The sequence below is a fragment of the Hyaena hyaena genome, unplaced genomic scaffold (genome assembly GCF_003009895.1).
Source record: "Hyaena hyaena isolate Hyena2069 unplaced genomic scaffold, ASM300989v1 scaffold_227, whole genome shotgun sequence".
Classification (NCBI taxonomy): Eukaryota; Metazoa; Chordata; class Mammalia; order Carnivora; family Hyaenidae; genus Hyaena; species Hyaena hyaena.
Window position 1 is genome coordinate 1,903,477 of NW_024080859.1, and position 6,647 is coordinate 1,910,123.

The following is a 6,647-nucleotide window of genomic DNA, read 5'->3' on the forward strand; positions in this document are numbered from 1 at the left end:
AAGAAGATGTGGTTTATCTATACCATGGAATACTACATGGCAATGAGAAACAATGAAATCTGGCCATGTGTAGCAACATGGATGGACCTTGAGGGTGTTATGCTGACCGAAATAAGTCAGGCAGAGAAGGACAAATATGATATGTTTGCACGGATAGGAGGATTAGGAGGAACTTGACGGAGGAACAAGGGGGAGAAGAAGGGGGAAATGGTGGGGGAAAGGGAGAGAGGCAAACCCTGAGAGACTCTTGAATGCTGACAAAAACTGAGGACTGATGGATGTGGGGGGGAGGGGGGATGGGCATGGAGGAGGGCACTTGTGGGGATGAGCACTGAGTGCTATGTGGAAACTAATTTGACAATAAACTATTTGTAATAAATAAATAAATAAATAAATAAACATTAAAAAAAAAAAAAAGAGCCCCTCTGGCTGCTGTAAAGAGAGCAGGCTGCTGAGAGCACATGGGGTCGGCAGATGCAGGAAGAGATGACTAGAGGTGCACGTGGGAATCCTGGACTGGGTTGAGTGACAGACTTGAGGTTGATTTCAGAGGTAGTGGACAGTGTTGCTGATTGGACAGAGGGACACAGGAAGTGAACTGTTTCTACTCCTAATACTTAAGACACCAAATGTGTGAGCTCCTTCCACATCAACAACCAATTCTCCAACTACCCACACACTAACTTGCAGTCTTATAATTCAGTTCACTTCTGACACTAACTAGCTGGCGATGCCAGTCACAAGTATTGGGTGCCCAGGGTTCCTGCACTCGTCTGACATGCACTACATAGTTGGGGGTTTCCACATTCCCCTCCACCTAAGATTGGATAGTTTGCTGAAACGACGCACAGAAATCAGGAAAATGCAACATTTACTCTTCCCAGTTTATTGTAAAAGACACAAGTCAGGAAGAGCCAGGTAAAAGCAAGATGTGGAGGAAGGAAAGAGGAACTTCCATGTCCTCTCTGAACATGCCACCCTCGTAGCGTCTGCACGTGTTCACAAATGGGAAGGTCTCTGATTCCCAATGTTTATGGATTTGGTACGGAGGTTTTATTACACAGACATGATTAATTAAATCATTGGTCCTTGGAGCTTAAATATCAGTCCATAACTCCTCCCCCCACCCTGGAAGTCCCAGCTCTCTAATCTGCCTTGGTTGTTCAGGGGAGCAGCCTCCTTCCTAAGACTATCCAGGGGCCCCAGCCACCACCCGTCTCATTAGCAAGCAAAAGCCACTACTAGCATTCCTGAGACAAGGGCTTTAGGAGCTGTGTGTCAGGAATTGGACAAAGACCAAATGTGTTATAGCCCAAGGACGCACACTCTAATGTAGATTTTCAGGCTTGGATCACGAGGGATAGGGTAGAATTTGACCAATGGGGGAGGTGGGGCGATCCAGTGTGGCCGGGAGACACTGGACACTTCTATAGACCAAGAAAAACCATTCTTCAAGACTCAACTCTAAGTTACCTGGAAAGCTTTTCAGCTGCGTTCACCCCAGAGCAGAGCCCTGGATTCCCACTCTGGGCTGCTCCAGCTCCTTCCTCCTCTCTGACCCTGTCCTGACCCCAAAGGTTGAGGACATCGACTCCAGCCCTGTCTCCTCCAAGACTGGGAGCTCCTCGTCCTCGGCAGGGACTGAGGTCTCTGGGCAGACAGACAGCAGGGAGCCTTGACTGTGTTGGAGAGTGGAGGAAGGAGTAGAGACTGGAGGTTCCCAGAGGCTCTCTGATGATGCTCTTGGCCTCTCCAGACCCTGAGGACTGCCCTCCAGACTGGTGTCCCGGGGATGCCCTGGGGAGCAGCGTGCTGGGAGCTGCCTCAGGGATAAAGCACACAGCATCAGTTCCGGGAGTGCAGAGTTCTGGCCCACGCCTGCCCCTGTGTGCTGCTGTCAGAATAACACAGGAGACTGTCTTCTGCCCTCCCTTGCTGGCTGCTTCCTGGAAGAGGCAGCCCAGGCTGAGGGGGACCAGGAGGGACAGGGTAAGTGGCAATATTTGGGCAGATGTGAGGAGCAAGGCCCAGATAGGGGATGAGAACAGGATGGAGGAGAAGGGTGGTGAGACAGGCTCTTGGCCTTAGGGAGCTCTTGGGCTTTTCTCGAGTTACCCCTGCTGGGTCCTGGGTTTCTCTCTCAGCCTAGTGATCTTAGCAACTTCTAAGTCACCATTCTTTTTTTTTTTAATGTTTATTTATTTATTTTTTTAATGTTTATTTATTTTTGAGAGATGGAGAGAGACAGCATGACAGGGGGAGGGGCAGAGAGAGAAGGAGACACAGAACCCAAAGCAGGCTCCAGGCTCTGAGCTGTCAGCACAGAGCTCAATGTGGGGCTCGAACTCAGGAACCACAAGTTCATAACCTGAGCCAAAGTCGGATGCTTAACCCACTGAGCCACCCAGGAGCCCCTCTATATCACCATTCTTGTTTGGAGCTGATTCTGCCCCCCTGAAATATTTGTACATGTCTGGAGACCCTTTGGTTGGCACAGCTCATGGGAAGGGAGGGATGCTATTGGCATCTGGAGGCTTGTGGCCAGGGAAGCTGCCAAACGTTGTACAGTCTGGTAAGAGTGTGCGGCTCGTTCCAGGTGGTGAACCAATCAGGATACGTTATATTAGCTCAGCCCACACTTACATTAGGGCTCCCTGTCTGTGTTGCACTCTCTGTGCGTTTTGACAAGTGTATAGTGTCATGTATACGCCATTACAGCATCCTACAGAAGAGTGTCAGGTGCTCTATTTTTAATGTGCCCAAATGAAATATGCTGGAACGTTCAGCTGCCTTTTGCGTCATTCACTCAGCATCATTTTATGGGTCTATCTATGCTGCTGTATGTGCATCGAAGTCCTGGCTGGGCCTCCAGTGTTTTCATCCAACCATGGGACCTGCCCCCGCCCAGTTATGGGTCCCAAGGAGGCTTGTACTTTCCCGCACCACAAGCAGTGCTATGTCCGACGTGCTCCCTCCAGATAGGTCTGAGCCATCGAGGTAGATGCTCAGGGGCACATGTGCTGGTGCACAGAGCACGTGAAGACTACACTTCTCCATTCTCTGTTCTCACCAGCAGGCCATGGAGACTGATTTCTCCCAGTATATCTATCGACATTGGGCACTTTCTTTTTTTAAATTTTTTAATGTTTTATTTATTTCTGAGAAAGAGAGACACCGTGAGCAGGGGAGGGTCAGAGAGAGAGGGAGACACAGAATCTGAAACAGGCTCCAGGCTCTGAGCTGTCAGCAGAGAGCCCAACGCAGGGCTCAAACCCACAAACCGTGAGATCATGACCTGAGCTGAAGTCAGACACTTAACTGACAGAGCCACCAAGGCTCCCCAACATTGGGCACTTTCTAATCTGGGGAAATGAATGGGTGTGCAGTGAAAATCCATGGTCGTTTTCCTCTTCCCTTTCCTTGTCTTAAAACCATCTGCTTGCTTGCCTGTGTAACCCCATCTGTGAGTTCTCTGCTCATGTCATGGACTCATTTCTGTATGGAGATCTATACTTCTTAATATAACTGGCTTTTTATTTATTCTAGATAGTATTCCCTGTTCAATTTTCAAAAATTCAGAGACTCCTTTCCCAATCTTCCATCTGCCTGTTCATGTATCCTGGATATCTTTGTTGAACAAAACCCTTGCGGAAATTTTCATGTCTGTTTCTTTTTCCACGCAGTTAAAATTTATTTAATGGCATCAGCACTCACAGAAGATACACTCAAGAAATTCAAATACTTGGGGCACCTGGGTGGCTCAGTTGGTTAAGCGCCCAATTTTGGCTCAGGTCACGATCTCACGGCTCGTGGGTTCGAGCCCCACGTCGGGCTCTGTGCTGACTGCCAGCTCAGAGCCTGGAGCCTGTTTCAGATTCTGTATCTCCCTCTCTCTCTGACCCTCCCCTGCCCATGCTGTCTCTCTCTCTCTCAGAAATAAATAAAACATTAAAACAATTATAAAAAAGAAATTCAAATACTCCTTTATATATACAACATGCATATATACATTTCAGCTTTTTTTGAAGTTTTATTTAAATAACAGTTAACATACAGTGTAATATTAGTTTCAGGTGTAGAATATAGTGATTCAACACATCCACACATCACCCAGTGCTCATCACAGTAAGTGCACTCCTTCATCCCCATCACCTATTTCTCCCATCCCTGCACTCCCATTTCATCTGGTTACCGTCAGTTGGCTCTCTATAGTTAAGAGCCTCTTTCTTGGTTTGTCTCTCTCTCTCTCTCTCTTTCTCCTTTGCTCCTTTGTTTTGCTTCTTTTTTTATAATAAATGCATTGATATATTTTAAATTTTTTAAATGTTTATTTATTTAAAAATTATTCCCAGAAGAGAGGGAAATACAGAATCTGAAGCAGGCTCCAGGCTCTGAGCTGTCAGCACAGAGCCTGACGCGGAGCTCGAACTCACGAACTGTGAGATCATGACCTGAGCCGAAGTTGGATGCTTAACCGACCCAGGCGCCGCTGTTTTGTTTCTTAAACTCCACTTATGAGTGAAATCACATGGTATTTGTCTTTCTCTGACTGGCTTATTTCACTTATTTCACTTATTTCACTGGTTTATTATTTCACAATACCCTCTAGCTCCACCCATGTTGTTGCAAATGGAAAGATTTCAGTCTTTTGTATGGTTGAATAATATTCCATTGTATATACATATATATGGATAGATATAGATAGATAGATAGATAGATAGATAGATATCAGTACTTATAGTTTCTGTCCTTGGAGGTCTTGCATATATTTGATTAATTCCTAGATATTTTATAACAAAGGTTTTCATAATGTGATATGAGGGCCCTCGGATCCCAGGGACCCATTCTGGGGGACCATCAGATCCTCACTTTTCCAGTAAAGGTGAGGATGTGTTTTCACCATATGCTTCAACTTAAGAACATATTGCCACAGGCTGAATGAAGAAGAAGATTCCAATCATCTTGTATGCTGTCCAGCCAGCACGGGACAAATTTGCTAAAATGTAAAACAAAGAGAGAGAGAGAGAGCGTGAGAGCGCCAGAGTGCAAGCAGGGGAGGGGCAGAGAGGGAGGGAGACACAGAATCGGAAGTAGGCTCCAGGCTCTGAGCTGCCGGCACAGACCCCAATGCAGTACTCAAACACATGAACTGTGAGCTCATGAGCCAAAGTCAGACACTTAACTGACTGAGCTACCCAGGTACCCCATCATTAAGTGAGTTTTTAAAATGTGGTTACTTTCCTTAGTTTGGTTATTCCTTAGTTTGAATCAGAGGTTGATTATTATTCTTTAAATGTGTCAAGAACTTGGAGTGCCTGAGTGGCTCAACCAGGTTGGCATCCAAGTCTTGGTTTTGGTTCAAGTCATGATCTCCTGGTTCATGAGTTCGAGCCCCTTGTGGGCCTTACACTGACTGTGCGGAGCCTGCTTGGGATTCTCTCTCTCTCCCTCACTCTCTGCCCCTCCCCCTCTGCTCCTCCCCAACTCATGCTGCCTCTGTCTCTCTCAAAATAATAAATAAGCTTTAAAAATATGTGAGAACTCAATATGTTCAAAGAATTTCAGTTTTGATTACTAATATGGTAAGAATGGAGAGTTCTAATTCACTCAATCAAAAGCCTTCTAGGGGAGTTGTGGGTTTCTTTGTCTTTGTTTTCATAAAGAAACCCTGCGACCAAATTGTTTGGGAGCTGACTCCTTATAGCTTGTGTCACTATGGGAATGTTATCTTACTTTTTGCCTTAAACTCTATCTGCTGTGTGATTCTTACGGGTGTAATTCTATGGGAAATACTATGAGTTTGGGGAAGCTGATCTAAGCTTCCACAGCATGTGTTCAGTCTTTGCTCAACTATATTCCACCTCATCCTTGTACCTTTCTAGGTAGATAATCCCGTCTCTTTCCTTCCAATCTTGACATTCCTTCTTTTTTTATTATTCCTCAAACACCGCTCCCAGTTTTCAGTTCCCTGCTAATGAACAGTAGAGCCAGCGAGGAACTTTGGCTTATTCCTGATGCTAAAATAATACATCTGTTATCTCCCACTTCTTGCTAGTTTTGTAGTATACATTCTTAGTAAGCTAAGAAAGTCCGGTTGAGGGGCGCCTGGGTGGCTTAGTCGGTTAAGCGTCCGACTTTCGCTTAGGTCATGATCCCGTGGTTTGTGGGTTCGAGCCCTGCGTCGGGCTCTGTGCTGACTGCCAGCTCAGAGCCTGGAGCCTGTTTCAGTCTGTGACTCCCTCTCTCTCTGACCCTCCCCTGCTCACGCTGTCTCTCTCTCTCCTAGAAATAAATAAAACATTAAAAAAAAAAATTAAAAAAAAAAAAAAAGAAAGTCCGGTTGATTTCATATTTAGAAGTAACTTATAAAAAATCTTTAAGATATGTAAATATACCCATTTTACTGTATATCTAAATTAATCCAATATTTTATGATAATTACGTATTCATTTTTAAAATCATAAATAGTATTTGAACTTTAGTAATCCAGGATTGTTGCGTGAATTGAGAGAACTATATGATATTTATTTTAGTTTATTCCTGTGACTGATCACATGTTGGGTTTTCTGATGTTGAATCATCCTTGTCATTCATGGGATAAACTACACATCTTCGTTCCCTTTCCCATCTCACCAGATGCAGCATCC